The sequence below is a fragment of the Camelus ferus genome, chromosome 2, assembly GCF_009834535.1.
Source record: "Camelus ferus isolate YT-003-E chromosome 2, BCGSAC_Cfer_1.0, whole genome shotgun sequence".
Taxonomy (NCBI): Eukaryota; Metazoa; Chordata; class Mammalia; order Artiodactyla; family Camelidae; genus Camelus; species Camelus ferus.
Window position 1 is genome coordinate 100,557,583 of NC_045697.1, and position 15,058 is coordinate 100,572,640.

Consider the following 15,058-nt stretch of genomic DNA (forward strand, 5'->3'; position numbering starts at 1 on the left):
ACTGCTTTGGGGGCGGTGAAAATATCTGAAATTAGATAGCGGTCTAACAGTTGCACAACATGATGAATACACTAAAAACTACTGAATTGTACATGGTAAAAGGGTGACTAACATTGCAGCAAAAACAGTTAACTGGAAGTTCTATGAGTGTGGACAAAACCTTGACTAGTAGTAACTGTTGGGCTTCACTGTAGGATGATGAGGTTAAGAGGATGGGCAATTTTAATTTGGCTTCCAACAGTTGTTGTCTGTGGTTCTTTATTTGGGGCTTTGTTTAATCCCCAGAAATGGATTTATCATCCCCCAGAATTCTCAGGACTGATAGGGAAAGGAGACTGGGGTCTTCAGTATTTAACACTTAGACATGTACTTCATCCAGCTGCCTCAGTATATTTCATTGTCCAGCTGTGCTCAGAGTCCCTGAATCCTAAGTCTTCCTGACTCATCCTCTCACGAGATGAATCTAGTTTCTGAAGGCATTATGAAGAGAGACAGTCACCAGGAGGCTGAAAATTGAGGAGATCTGGAGGCTTACAGGTTTCATGTTATAAATACATTTCTCCCCACTTTCTCTACTACGTGTTACGGCTGTGGGATGGGATCAGCTTGTTTCTGCACTTTTCCCACATGCTGATGAAGACTGTAGCGTACTCTGGTCTGCTGAGTCAGTTACCACAATTCTCAGTTTACAGATTTGTGCTTCTATTAGCTCCCTACCCCGTCTCTCTTTGGATTTGTGAATTAATGGCCCTTTTTCTTCCCCATCCCTTTACTGTCTGAGGTAGGCAGAATAACAGTCCTCCAAGGAATTCTGTAGCCTAATTTGCAGGGTCTGTGAATATGTTAGGTTATATAACGAAAGGAATTAAGGTTGCAAATCAACTGAATTTAAGGCAGGGAGGTATCCTGGATTATCAGAGTGAGCCAGATGTGATCACAGGGGTCCTTAAGGTGGGAGAGGGAGGCAGAAGAAGTCAGAGGGGACTATGCAGGATGGGTCAGAGAGATGCTGGCTTGGAAGGTCCTGTAAGGGGGCCATGAGTCAAGGAATGTGGGTGTCTTTTAAACCCTTTAGAAACTGGAGCTGGCAAGAAGATGGATTATCCCCTAGAGACTTCAGAAAGGAATAAAGCTGTGTTGTTTCAGTCACTAAATTTGTGGTAATTGATTACAACAGCAATGGAAAACTAATACATTCTCATCACAGGCAGTGTAGAAGGTACAGTGTTTAACTTTCCATGTTTGATCAGAAATCTTTCCCTTTACATTTCACGTTGCTGAAATTAGTTTACCATACTCTAAAATCTTCTCTTTGGCTTGCAATTTCTTTCAGTCTATCTTTTCTATCATGTTTATTTTTTTAGCCATTTAATAGGGAATTCTAAGAGTCACCTCGTGTGGATCAATACAGACTAACCTCTGGTTTCAGTTCTGATTGGTTTTTGTGCCATAGCAGTCATTAAATATTTTCATTATTACACCTGGTTATAAACCACAACAACCCTTTTTCTACTGTGGAATTTAACTTAGAAGACTCTTTATTCAAAGAATGTTTTACTTTTCTCTTCAGTCAACACCCTCTCCCCTCTTTCCCTCCTATACTTTGCATAAAACATATACTGGGTTTTGTAGCCATTGAGGTCTGCTGGGTAAATTTCTAGGATGCCCTTTATCAAAGATTAGGGAATCCAAGTAATGCTTTTCTCACTGACTATAAGCTTCCTTGAAAATCATAACAGAAACTTCATAAAATTGACACCTCTAAACTTGGAAACTTAGCACTCTTCCAGCAATTTTACAGCAGGATTCTCCGTTAAAAAATTATTTTAATTTGCCTCTATCCACATCGACACTAAAATTTCGATAGCTTAGAATCAGTATGATTTCTTTAGCATGCTATATCCCTGGTATTATGAATCTGTTTCATAAATACGCAGTTTGAAACAACAGAAACCAAACAATAACAATAGAAATCAAAAGCAATCGTAGTCTTAGATTCTAAGCCTTTCTGAATTCTAAAGCTGAACCGATACAGGGTCATCTTCTCAGGGTACCCCCGACCAAGAAAAACAAATACTTCAAAAACCAGGTCATATGTCTCCAGTGTTCACGTCTAATCCAGGCTCTGGAGTTGCATCCTCAAACTTGATTCCACTTTGAACCTTAGCTGAGCTACAGCTAAACTTGAGCTTTTAATAAATCATTCTTGATTTAGTCACAGCACAATACTCAAATTTTCTCTTCTGCTTTAGAAATTATAGTTTACAAATCCTTGAATATTATTTAATTTTACAATATTCTCCCTTTTTTTCCCAAATGCCACATAATTTAATTACAGTGTAAGTTATTTTGAAACTTAAGAAATTTATTATTATTTTCATTATTTAAATGCACAATTATTTTGATGCTAGAGCAGCTTTTGGGAAATAAACCATTCTTAGCATAAAATCTATTAACCCAAATCCTCCTAATCCAGCATGTTGAATAAAATCTACTAATAAAGCCACATTTTAAAAGTTGCTTACACGTAGAGAGAAGATGACATCTCAAAATTATTGCTGGGATATTTAAATTTTATGGGAAAATTCAAGGAGGCCCAGAGATTCCTGACAGGCATATTAAAATATCCAAGAATTTTCAAGAGCTGATTTCTTAAAGAAGTCTGAGATGAACCAGTTGGCTTCCAACAGTTTCAGTTTTCTTTAATCACTTTACTCCCCTCCATGGAGCTGATTAGGCAGGTTGGAGCAGCAAGTCTCTTTCCACCCTGGCGAGGACACATGCCCTGTGATGACCCTGTGCCTCTTTCTAGAACCTCATTTGGAGCTTCTGATATTACACCTCTCTAAATATGTTAAGTCCAGAGGAGTTCAGACACCTGTCTTTAAAAGCTTCTTGTGATTCTGATGCATAGGAGAGAACCACTTTTTTAACAGTGGTGGCACCAAAGCTGGAGGAGAAGGATAAAGAATCCTCAGCAAGTCTGTCGAGAGCCTACCAGGAACTCCCATATTTGGACGTTGATCAGATTTGAATTTTTCATTACAATTGGTACTTACTATAATGAGCATGTTCTATTTCTCGAACAGAAGCGAGCACATGCATTAAGACCTGTGTTTTAATTCTTAAAAAAAAAAATAGAATCACCTGCATTTCAAATTCAAGTAGCTTGCTTTGTCTAGCCTTTTTATTTTTATTTTATTTTATTTTTTTGAGCAGTGAGAATTTAGATTTTTTTCTTCCAGTGTTATTGAGATATAATTGACACACAGCACTGTGTAAGTTTAAGGTGTACAGCAGGACGATTTACATTACATTATGTTACATACATTATAAAATGACTACCACAGTAAATGTAGTAAATATCTCATATAGATACAAAAGAAAAGAGAAAATATATTTTTCCTTGTGGTAAGCACTCTTAAGATTTACTCTCTTAACAACTTCTATATAAAACATACAGCAGTGTTAATTATGTTTATCATGTTGTATGTTATATCCCCAATACTTGTTTATCTAATAACTGGAAGTTGGTGCCTTTTGACTGCCTTCATCTAATTCCTTCTTCCTCCATCCTCCACATGTCCAGCCTTTTCAAATTTTATTTTTGAAATCAGTTTGGATCTTGGATTATTTTGACTGTATTTTGTTTTCCTAATGATGTTTCTCAATTTTATTCAGAAATAAGATGCCCAAGTGGATAGAATTTTATCAGTGAGTGCTTATGAGTGCATCCTTGAAGGTAAAGTTGAGAACTTTTCACCTTGCCAAGTGGAAGTTGTGTATCTAATGATTAAGTGCTGAGCCTTTAAGACAGTGTCTTGGGCCTGTATCCTGGGTGGAGCTGTGTGAGCCTGGGGAAGGAACTTTTCTAAACCTCAGTTTCCCCTTCTGTAAAAGAGAAATGTCTTGCCTTGAGTGTTCCCAGCAGCTAACTTTGTGATGGGAGTTTGAGTGCAAGCACTTTATTTAAAAAGTGGAGGAAAAAAAGTAGGAATGAGTAAAAGTGAGACAGAGGGGAGAAGGTAGCCAACAAAAATGTGTGTTTTGAGGCCGTTAACATGTGAGCCTTGGAGCTGAAACCCACTGGGGAAATTTTGGAAGTCTGTGCAGTTACTGGACAAGGTTGGGGGTAGTGGATGGAGGGTGGGGAAGATATCAACTCATGTCAGACTTTAGAAGAAGGCTGCTCCACAGGGAGTTAATTCCAGCCTCCTTGCCTACCACACAAGCTAGTGCTGTAGGATTTGGCAGTCAGAGAAAGGCCTTGGGTAAAGGTTGAAGAAACGCAGTTGCTGGAGATTGGAAATTGGACAGTGTGCACTGAAGCAGGAAGGGGGAGGGAATATGGGTGGGACAGCATCAGCCCTTATTTCACAGGGAAATAATTCATTGGGAAAATTGAATGAAGTGATGCATATCAAACACGTACAGCATACTGAATACTCACTGTGTCGGTCCCTCAACCTCAGACTGTCTATAAAGGTTTACCTACTAATTTTCTTAAATATCGAGTGGCTGCTTTCTTATAATCATCAACCTTAACTTGGATATTTTTGTAACAATGCAATAAATGAATGATTATTTGAAATACAGTCTTTAAAAACCAAACAATAAAACAATTCCCATAATTATAGTCTATTCCTGATAGCACATTAAGGTGACAAGGGAGTTGTGAGAATCACTACGTTTTCCCTCTTTTGTGTACTCTCCAAGACCTGTTTAAGAAAATAAAAAATAAAAAATGTGTTCTTGCTACTGTCATACAGCAAAGTCAATATAGCAGCCAAAGAATAAGCTGTGTTCCATTCTGTCTCATACATCAGCCAGAACTGCCCCCTGAGTTCAGACATGCTGTTATTTGAGATAGTTGATGATATATGGGTCTACAGAATATAGCTGGATTCCCAGTTACAGCTCAGTTGATGGCAAATTGTAGTTTGATTTGTACAGAGAGGTAAAATTTTACAAAAGATATTGATAGGAAATGCAGAGCAGCAAGATGCGATTTTAACTGTCCATCCTGGGCTATCGAGAGCTTCAGAAGACATCGTTTGATCTGCTGTTGCATGACAAATCTCTAAAAGAGAAAGGAACAGTCTTTCTTTCAGTTCATTGGTAAGACATGTAACTTCCTAAAGGCCAAGCTGTTAGATACCGTGGATTTTTACAGCATAATTATCTCCATTATTGGCAGGAGTCTTGCTTTACACACCCAAAGTATGAAAGAAGTTTATCTGGTCCTCGTACAAGTTAAGTGAAGGTTTCAACAAAGCTTTAAGTTAAGAAAGTTTCTGCTGTCATCATCTGTTCCCTGGACCTAAGCAGTGACAGTGACTTGGAAAGTTTTCGGATCTCTGCTTCATTTTGTCCTGGGAGCAGTGTTTCCTAAGGCTCATTGGTAGGGATGGAGCTAAATTTCTCTAGTTCTGGTGAGAAGTTCTCCTCTTCCATATTTCAGTCTTCTTGCCTCTTTACTAAGCCTTTTCAAAAGAAAATTGGTGATGGTATTAGATATCTCTTTGGCGTAAGTGCATACCCATCCACGTTTTCATGAAAAATGAAGAACCGAATATATGGAATTAGATTCTTTGGTTCCTGTTTTTCTTCCTGGGAAGGCAAATAAATGTACCAAAGTGAAAACAGCCAAATCCATGTCATATCGTGCAAACAATTTCACCATGAAAGCAGATAGCTCTTGGTGTAAAGTCTGGTTTAAAATGCTCGAAAGATCGTGGTAAAGCTAATAGATGTTACATTGAAGTCATATGAATCCTGAATGGGATTAAAATATTTAAGAAAGCCCAGGAAAGTATTTGGAGAATTATGTTCTGTGTTCCTGAGATGAGCATAGGTAAAGAAAAAGTGTTTCATTAACAAAGGTAGCATGTACACATTTGATGATACGATGAGGAAGATACCACTTGATTATATTAAGTAGATGTTCTAAAGAAGGTGTTGCTTTGCTACTTAAAAGAGACAAAACGTACAAATTAAATATGCAGTTTGTTTTTTATGAATATAACTAACCACTAAGATCAGATTTGAACATCCAAAGACAAATCCCCTGAGTACTGAACTTAACCTCTGGCTAATGCACTATGCATACTTGTCCTTGTCCATCTCGACTCTAGAATCTCAGTTTCTTTCCCCTCATCTCATTTACCTGCACAGTAAATAAATACCTGGAGTGCTTCCCTGATGTAGGATGTGTTAGGGGTTGTATGTATAAAGAGCATCAACAAACACACTTGTGCTTTTCGATCTGTGAATTTTTAAACAAGAAAGTACTGTAATCAACTTTGTTTCTCTACTATAACTCGCATGACCACATACACTGTGGATGATGGTTGGGACTGAAAGGACATGAGAAGGGTTTCCTGAAACTCAGAGATGAGATTATCAGCTCAAATATGAGTCATATAAGTGAAAAGAGATTAGGATGGATAGATTGGAATATTACTGTTGTATTCTAATCAATAGAAATTGGTGAATGATCTTACATTTTTAAAGAGAAAGATGGCATTTTTGCTTCCATTTCTCTAGAACAAACAAAAAAATTACACATAACAAAGACACTAAAATGTTCTTTTGTGGAAACTTCAGAGGGAAAAATAAAAGGGCACCATATTCATTTCTTAGTCCTTCTTGAGTCATGCTGGGATCAAATAACATTATTTATGAGGTCAATATATGTGGTAGAGCACCAACTAATTATATAATTATCCTTGAGAATAGTTTTGCTGATTATAATTAACATAACTTAGTGCCTTATGGTTTACAATGTGCTTTAGGATATATTATCTCATCTGATGTCTCCTTGGTATCCACATAAATATTCCAACTTCTCTCCCATGTTGTGTGTTTGTTCAAGCCATTCCTTTTGCCAGGAATGCCTCGACTGTACTCTTTCCCTGCTTACCTTGCTTAGCCTGAAAGTCTTGGCTTAACTGTCACTTGCTCCTCCAATCTCAGTTGTGTCCTTCTATATACCCTGCCATAATACATAGGAGAATACTTTTCCTTCAAAACACTTACTACTACTTGTAATTATGTACTAATATGTCTGATTCTGTTGTTAACGGCCTTCTTCTCTACTCCGTGAGATTCTTGAGGGGAATGTTTTGTGCCCTATTGTATCACCAGCCCAACCAAAATGTCTGGCACATAGTAAAAGATAAATAAATACAGTTTTAATAATGTAGAAAAATGATAAATGCTAAAATTCCTCTTTGTGTATGGAAGACATCAATTCTTTCACTGTGTTGAACTTCTGTTCCTCTCAGTGTTTTTTTTTTTTAAGCACCATTGTTATTAACACCATACTATATTGCAATTTTTCTGAGTCCACTAAAGCATAAATCCCTTGAGAAAGTTTATTCATGTCCAATTCATCCTTGCACTCCATCTTTTTAGTTCAGGGCATAAAATAGAGTAGGTACACAGTTTGCTGACTGAATGAGTCGGTGGGACCCAGAAGGAAATTGCACACCCAGACTTAAAGTGAAGGAGGCTCACCTGCTTGTAGTAAAGTGTTGGCCTGAGGGGCATCTTTTTTAACACACATCTGGGAGCCCACTGGAACAGTCCCCAGCGAAGAGACTAGTGGGTACCGCCATCGAACTTTCCTCTCCCCTGCTCCAGGCACTAGTATTTCTCAGAAGGGAGCTTTTACATGCACCTGCTGTCCTGCTCTTTGTGGTTGCAGCCCAAGGGACACTTCCTGACTGCCTGACTCTGGAGGTCAGGGCTGATGGCGTTCTTTGTCCCATGGGACTGCAATAACCGTCTCACCCAGAATTGAGGTCACATCCCTGGTTTTGCAGCTACATCCCAGGGGACTGCATCACCTTGCTCTGGCAGCCAGTGGGGCTTATGCTTGTGGGTCCCATAGGACTATAACCAATGGAGAAAAAGTTCTTAAACAGCTGCCATCCCCAGGGCACAGGAAGAGGCAACAGACACAGGAGATCATTTTTTCAGCGAGGGAAGCCTTTTAGCTAATTATCGTGGCTGCAGCCTGAGGGGCAGTCTTCTAATTAAACAAGTGTCTAAGGCTGACTGTAATTCTTTCTAGACAGAGACCTTGAAGGGTGGGTGCTATCTTTGTGGTCACTCTCTGCCACACTTCTATCTCCTGGAGGGGGGCTTTGATCACCTGACTCTGGTGACCAGGGGGCCTTGAGTCCCTGGGTCCCACGGGGCTGTGGCAGCCAGAAAGATGGTTCATGGCAGGCTGCCACCCCCCAGGGCACTGTGCAGAGCAGTATGAGGCATGCCTCACAGTCTTTCTGCGAAGGAAGCCTCTTCTCTTGCCTTAGAGCTTCATTTTGAGCAGTAGGCTTCAGGTTTGGCTCACGTCTACGGGACCGTGGAGTTGTTTGTATGGAATGTAGCTGGGGATGACATCTTGCTTTTCTCCCTCTGCCTTGCACCAGGACGCCCATATCTCCCACAAAAGAGCTTTTACATTCATCCATAATTCCAGTTTTTGCAACTGTTGGACAGTTGAACCTGAACACTTCCAGATCTCCTTGCTCCGATGGCCAGTGGGGCTTATACTTGCAGTCCCACAGGACTGATATATTTGCATACACTTAGAAGCTGCTGCCTGAAGGTCTGGCTTCCAAACAGTGTGAATCTAGGTGCTGAGATCCTCGCCTTTGGGACGCTGACGAGTCTTGGCACATCCTCAACTATTGGGAGCTATTAGAGATAGAATAGCCTGTTTGCATAAGCATAGAAGTTTGGGAGAAGACAGAGGTGGGGCAGGGCTGAATACAAGGTTTATTTCCTGCAAGAGACCATTCCTTCAAGACTGGGAGAAGTGGTTGTTTCATGTACTGTATAGAAACCAATACAGAAAGTCAAGGAAACCTATAAAACAGAAATATGTTCAAATTAAAAGAATAATATAAAATCTTAATGAAGCAAAGATAAGCAATTTACCTGCTAAAGAGTTCAAAGTAATGCTTATAAAGAGGTTCACTGAGTTGGTGGGGAGAAGAATGGATGAACACAGTGAGAATTTCAACAGAGATGGAAAATATTAGAAAGTACTAAATGGTAGTCACAGAGCTGAAGAATGTAAAATACCCTAGAACTGAAAAATACCCTAGAGGGGTTCAATAGCAGACTAGATGAAACAGAAGAAAGGATCAGCCAAACACAAGGTGGTAGAAATCAATCAGAGCAGTAAAAAGAAAAGAAAAGAAAAGAAAAAAAGGTCAAGAGAGCATAAGGGGTTTATGGGCCAATATCAGAGCGACTAATATTTGCATTATAGGGGTCCTAGAGGACAAGGAAGGAAGAGAGGGGAATAAATATTGTTTGAAGACATTTCCCTAACCTGGGGAAAGAAACAGAAAACCAGATCTAGGGAGCTCAGAGAGTTTCAAAAAGAAGAACTCAAAGAGACCCACACCAAAACACATTATAATCAAAATGTCAAATGTTAAAGACAAAGAGAGAATATTAAAAGAAGTGAGAAAAACAACTTGTTACATACAAGGGAATCCCTGTAAGAGTATCAGCAGAAACTTTGCAGGCCAGAAAGGAGTCCAATATATTCAAAGTGCTGAAAGGAAAAAAAAAAAACAAAAACAAAAACTTCGAACCAAGAATATTCTACCCAGCAAGTTATCATTCAGAATTGAAGGTGAGAGAAATCATTTTCCAGATAAGCAAAAGTTAAAGGAGTTTATCACCACTAGACTGACCATACCTGAAATGTTAAAGGGACTATTTTAAGCTTAAAAGAAAAAAAGCTAATTGGTAACAAGAAAACATGAAAGAATGTATCTCACTGGAAAAGTAACTATATGGACAATGTAGTGGATTACTCACTTATGAAGCTAGTATGAAGGTTAAAAGACAGAAGTAGTAAAAAAAAATAACTATGATGACAATAATTAATTAAGGGATGCACAAGATTAAAAGATATAGAATGTAATATCAAAAACATAAAACATGCTGGGTAAAGTAAAACTTCTAAGAGGGACGTGGGTAAATAAATGTCTACCTCAAAAGACAAGAAAAGTCTCAAATAAACAACTTAACTTTACACCTCAAGAGACTAGGAAAAGAAGGACACGTGAAGCCCTGTGTTAGTGGAAGGAAGGAAATTTAAAAAGATTAGAGCAGAAATAAATGAAATAGAGCCTAAAAAGACAATAAAGAAGATCGATGAAGCTAAGAGTGAGTCCTTTGAAAAGATAAAGAAAATTGACAAGTCTTTTAGTTAGATTAAGAAAAAAGAAGACTCAAGTAAATAAAAATCAGAAATGAAAGAAAATATATTACAACCAATAACACATAAATACAAAAGATCAGAAGAGACAACTATGAAGAATCATATGCCAACAAATTGGACAACCTAGAAGACATGGATAAATTCCTAGAAACATACAACTATTAAGACTTTATCTTGATGAAATAGAAAATCTGAATAGACTGACTTTTGTTTTTTGGGAGGATTTTGATTACTGATTCAATCTGCTTACTAGTAATAGATTTCCCTCTGGGGACATTTGTCAATACCTGGGACATTCTTGGTTGTCACAATTGGGGAAGGGCTACTAGCATCAAGTAGATAAAAGCTAGGGATGTTGCTATCCAGCCCCAAATGTCAACAGTGCTAAGGTTTTAAGGTAATTCAAGCTAACTTAATTTCACATATATGTGTTGGACTACTATTACATGCAGGACATTGATAACACAGCAGTAACAAAAGTGATATGGTTGCTATCCATAAGGAATAATGATATTTGTAATACCTGAATCTTATATAATGAGTGCTTTATAAATTAGTAAAAATCATATTAATTAGAGGAGAAAAATGAGCTTTAAAAATATGCTTTCTCTTTGATCTTTTAATCCCACTTATAAAAAATTTGAAGGGAATAATAAGAAATTTGCACAGATTTATGTACAATATGTTTTAATGAATTATTATTTATAGTAGTGGAAATTTGGAAACAATTGTACAAAACAAAGGTAAAATAAAATGTGAACATTTAGTTGGTGGACTGTTATGAAGCTTTAAATATTCACATTTCTGAAAAATTCTGATATGAAAAAATGTTCATTTTGTAAAGCTAAATGAAAAACACATGACAAATCTCTAAGTACTGCATGCTCCTAAGTTTTAAAAACATATATGGGGGGAAAGAGCAGCAGGAAATATGCCAAAATGAGTTCTGAGTGGCTTTCTCTATGGTGTTGTATTGTGAGCAATTTTAATTTTTTTCTTTACAGTCCAGGTACGTTCTAAATAATTTTAAATGAACACATACTCTTTTTATAATTAGAAAAAAAGGCATTCTATATTGAGTACTACATGCAATCCCCTAAATTAGTATAGAAGGAAAGGAGATATGATTTTTCTACCCTTAAGAGCTTATATATAAAATTAGAGAAATGAATGATACGTATGTGGGAAGTTTATAAATAATAATATATATAAAGGTTAAAAAAATTAAGAAAAACTTATTTTGAGTACCTGCTAGTCTGGCACTGTGCTGGGTGCATTCACCAACATTACTACATTTCTTGGTACCAATAGTCCTGTGTGGCTCAGATTATTATCTCCTTCTTAGTGAAAAGGAATTTGAGGTTCATTGAGATTATCTTGTCCCAGGTCACCCACAGATATGAAGAAGTAGTTTGAAAATTCAACCCCAGGCTTGATTCATTTTTGTAAAAAATGATTATTTCTACCTTGTGTGCTCTTCCATTAGGGAGACACAAGAACAAATGATCATAATCATTAACCCAAGTATTTTGGTGGAATCCATGAAAACTCACTCATTTTTCTTGGGAGACTTAGGGGTTGTTCTCAATCAGAAAAGCTGAAAAGCATTTTTTTTAATTCCTTCAAGGACTAGTTCAGTGAATGTCTTATATGCTCAGTGAGTTATGAGTACAGAATTTTTATGTTTCTGATACTTAGCTGCTTTAAGAGACATAACAGGAATCTGCATAGCAATCAGTTGCTTCTGCCAAAGGGGAGTTCTTAAACACCAATGGCGAATCTACGATGCGTGATTAATGACTGTAGCTGGATTACTTTTCAGGCCCATCTCCTTATCTACAAGTGATGTAACTTGGCAGAAAATCAGAAAATGGATGTTTTAATCAATTCTGCTTTCATCTGTGACAGATCTCTGCCTGAAAAGGAGTGGGCAGTCCCGTGTCCTTCCTCTCCTTTGTCTGTATTACAGAGTGTTGGGCTCCATTTTCTCTGACACAGAAGAAGAATTTATTCAAAATAATGATCCTCATTTAGATAGAGGAGTTAGATCTATCACTCTGCCCAGACAGCACAACCAGATCTAATTCCCCCCTCTGTTAAGCAAATAAAACATCACCCTTGTGTCTGCTACCGAACAATGCCAGCAGCTCAAGATTTATTAGTTTGTTCAAGCCCCCATTACAAGAAGTCTAGAATTTCTTCTGTTGTTTAACTCAGAACTTTAAGCAAGCCAAAGTTCTTAGGAGTAGTGAAGTGGGGAAAAAATGTAGGATGTGTTTTATTTAAGAAAAAAAAAGACATTAAATAGTTTATTTCACTTTAACTTTTATACATTAAAATTCAATTTTATGATCATTAGTTTCATTGCTTTAAGGACCATCTTCTTTTCATTTCTCCTGTAATGTGATGTTAAATGACTTGGGAAATAGAGAGTTTCTTTGCTGTCAGAAAAACAGGAATTTCATATGGAATTTTTCGAGTATAATTAGCATGCTGATATGAAACATTAAATTTATTTTCATATTATTACTAACAAAGACATTATTTGGGTGTGCACCTTAAACCCTGAAAAATAAATATGATTCCCCTCACTTTCTAAATGAAGACACTGAGGCTCAAAGAGTTTAACTACATTATTCCAGATCACATAGTGGTAATTATTTAATTTCGAATTCTAACCTAGTCTTCTAAATACAGAAATTCCATACACCATACTCGTTCCATAGACCATACTCACTCTCGTGTCAGTTAGAATTGTCTAAGCCCATGAAAATGTGTCCATCACTAGTCATTATGGAAATGCAGATTAAAACTACTTCAAACCCATTAAAATGGGTCTGTTATACAAACAATCAGAAAATAACAAGTGTTGGCAAAGATGTGGAAAAGTTAGGACTCTTGTGCATTGCTGGTGGAAATGTAAAATGATGCTGCCATTGTAGCAAACAGTATGGCAATTACTCAAAAAAAGAAACACAGAATTCCAGCAATTCCACTCCTAGGTATATGCTCCAAAGAATTGAAAGCAGGGACTCAGACAGATATTTGGACACCAATGTCCATAATAACACTATTCACAACAGCCAACAGGTAGAAACAATGTCACGTCCATCAACAGATAAATGCATAAGCAAAATGTGCTATATACATGCAATGGAATATCATTCAGCCTTAAAAAATGAATGAAATTATGATACATGCGACAGTGGATGAACATTGGAGATATTATACTAAGTGAAATAAAGCAGACACAAAATTATAAATAGCATATGATTCTACTTATATGAAGTACTTAGAATAGGCAAATTCATAGAGATAGAAAGTAGAACAAAATTACCAGGTGCAGGGGTGGGCAGGCAGGGAAAAATAAGGAATACTTGTTTAAGGAGTATAGAATTCCTCTTTGGGATAATGAAAAAGTTCTGAAAATGGTTAGTGGTGATAGTTGCACAATACTGTGAATGTACTCAAAGTGAACTGTGCACTTACAATGGTTAAAATGTTATGGATATTTTACCACAATTAAAAAAATATTGTTGAAAATGATAAAATTAGGGTTTATGAAGCTATCACTGATATGAGAGGTTAGCTCAGTGTTTGCATGAAAATAAGGTTGGATTCAAAACAGATCAAGTTGTGAGAAATGCTGTGAGAAGTGCTGACTATGTGGATAAGAAAATGTCTGGGCAGAGGAAGACAAGATAGACGCAGTGATACAACTTACCGTCTCTAGTCTCATGCACTCCCCCAAATTTGAAAGATTATGGAATTCAGTCTAGCAGTGCTGAGGTGGAGGTTCCGTGTACAGACTTCAGGCTATGCCAACCGGGTGTAAGAACTGGGTATGTGTGTGAATTGAAAGCTCCTGATACCGTAGCGACTCTAAAAAGGAACTAAGCATGCCAGTTGGAGGCTCACAAGATCCCTCTGTGTGATGTGGCCCTTGCGTTTTGTTCCTGGCCTCTGATTCTTAAGTCATCATATTATTACCATGAATTGTCAACCTCACTCCTCTGAAATGGTAAATATGCTTCCATTGATGATTATGTAGTCTATCGACCACAGGAAATTTTAAATTAAATAAAGAGATGAGAAAGTAATATATTAACCCAAGATCACTTATATTTTGAGTTCAAGGTCTGGAATAAACTTTTTAGCTCCTGAGGTAGCTTTATAGGGTTGGTATCTAAAGAATTTATAATGTTTAATAGAACCTAAGTGAAAGGATCTGAGTGTAAATTAAAATGTGCAGTAGATTTTGGAATTGAGATTTTAAGCTAAAACTGTATCTGAGAACTTGACTAAGTTTGTAAAAATACAAAAACTGGAGATGCATTTTATTTACTATCCTACTTCATTATATTTACAAGACTGTTTTAAATGTATAGACAGGTTTTCCTTGTTATGGTTTTGATTTCAAGTTGTCAGAAGGTTTTTTAAATGCTTTAAAGATAAAATATATAAAATTTCTAAGTGCAGCCTAAAATATTCTGGAAAATGTAGTTTACTAAATTTGTCAATGGGATTAATTATTTAAAGTAATTCAGTCTATTCAACTCGAATTAACTGAACATTCATCAAAGTAAAAGAGAAAATAATTGCTCTTTGCTTATTAGTTTTATAAATAGTAGAATAAGATTTCTTAGTGAAATTAAAAGCTTATGAGAAGGTAGTTTCCTTTATAATTACAACTTTAATGAAAGTTATTTTAATTTAAAAACTAAGTAACTGGACGTAGTTTTTGCCATGCACAAAGGCCCCTTCAAGACACTTAAGAACTCGCACTGATGATCTTGATATGAAAAC

At 36.9% G+C, this 15,058-nt stretch overlaps 1 long non-coding RNA gene across 1 annotated transcript; it reads right to left on the reverse strand.

Moving 5' to 3' along the window:
• Positions 1 to 2,347: 2,347 nt before the first annotated feature.
• Positions 2,348 to 14,330, reverse strand: LOC116658702. Its single transcript, XR_004313973.1, has 2 exons — positions 13,977 to 14,330; positions 2,348 to 5,610 (listed from the first exon to the last, which is right to left on the reverse strand). It is a non-coding gene; the product is annotated as an uncharacterized LOC116658702 (long non-coding RNA).
• Positions 14,331 to 15,058: the final 728 nt, after the last annotated feature.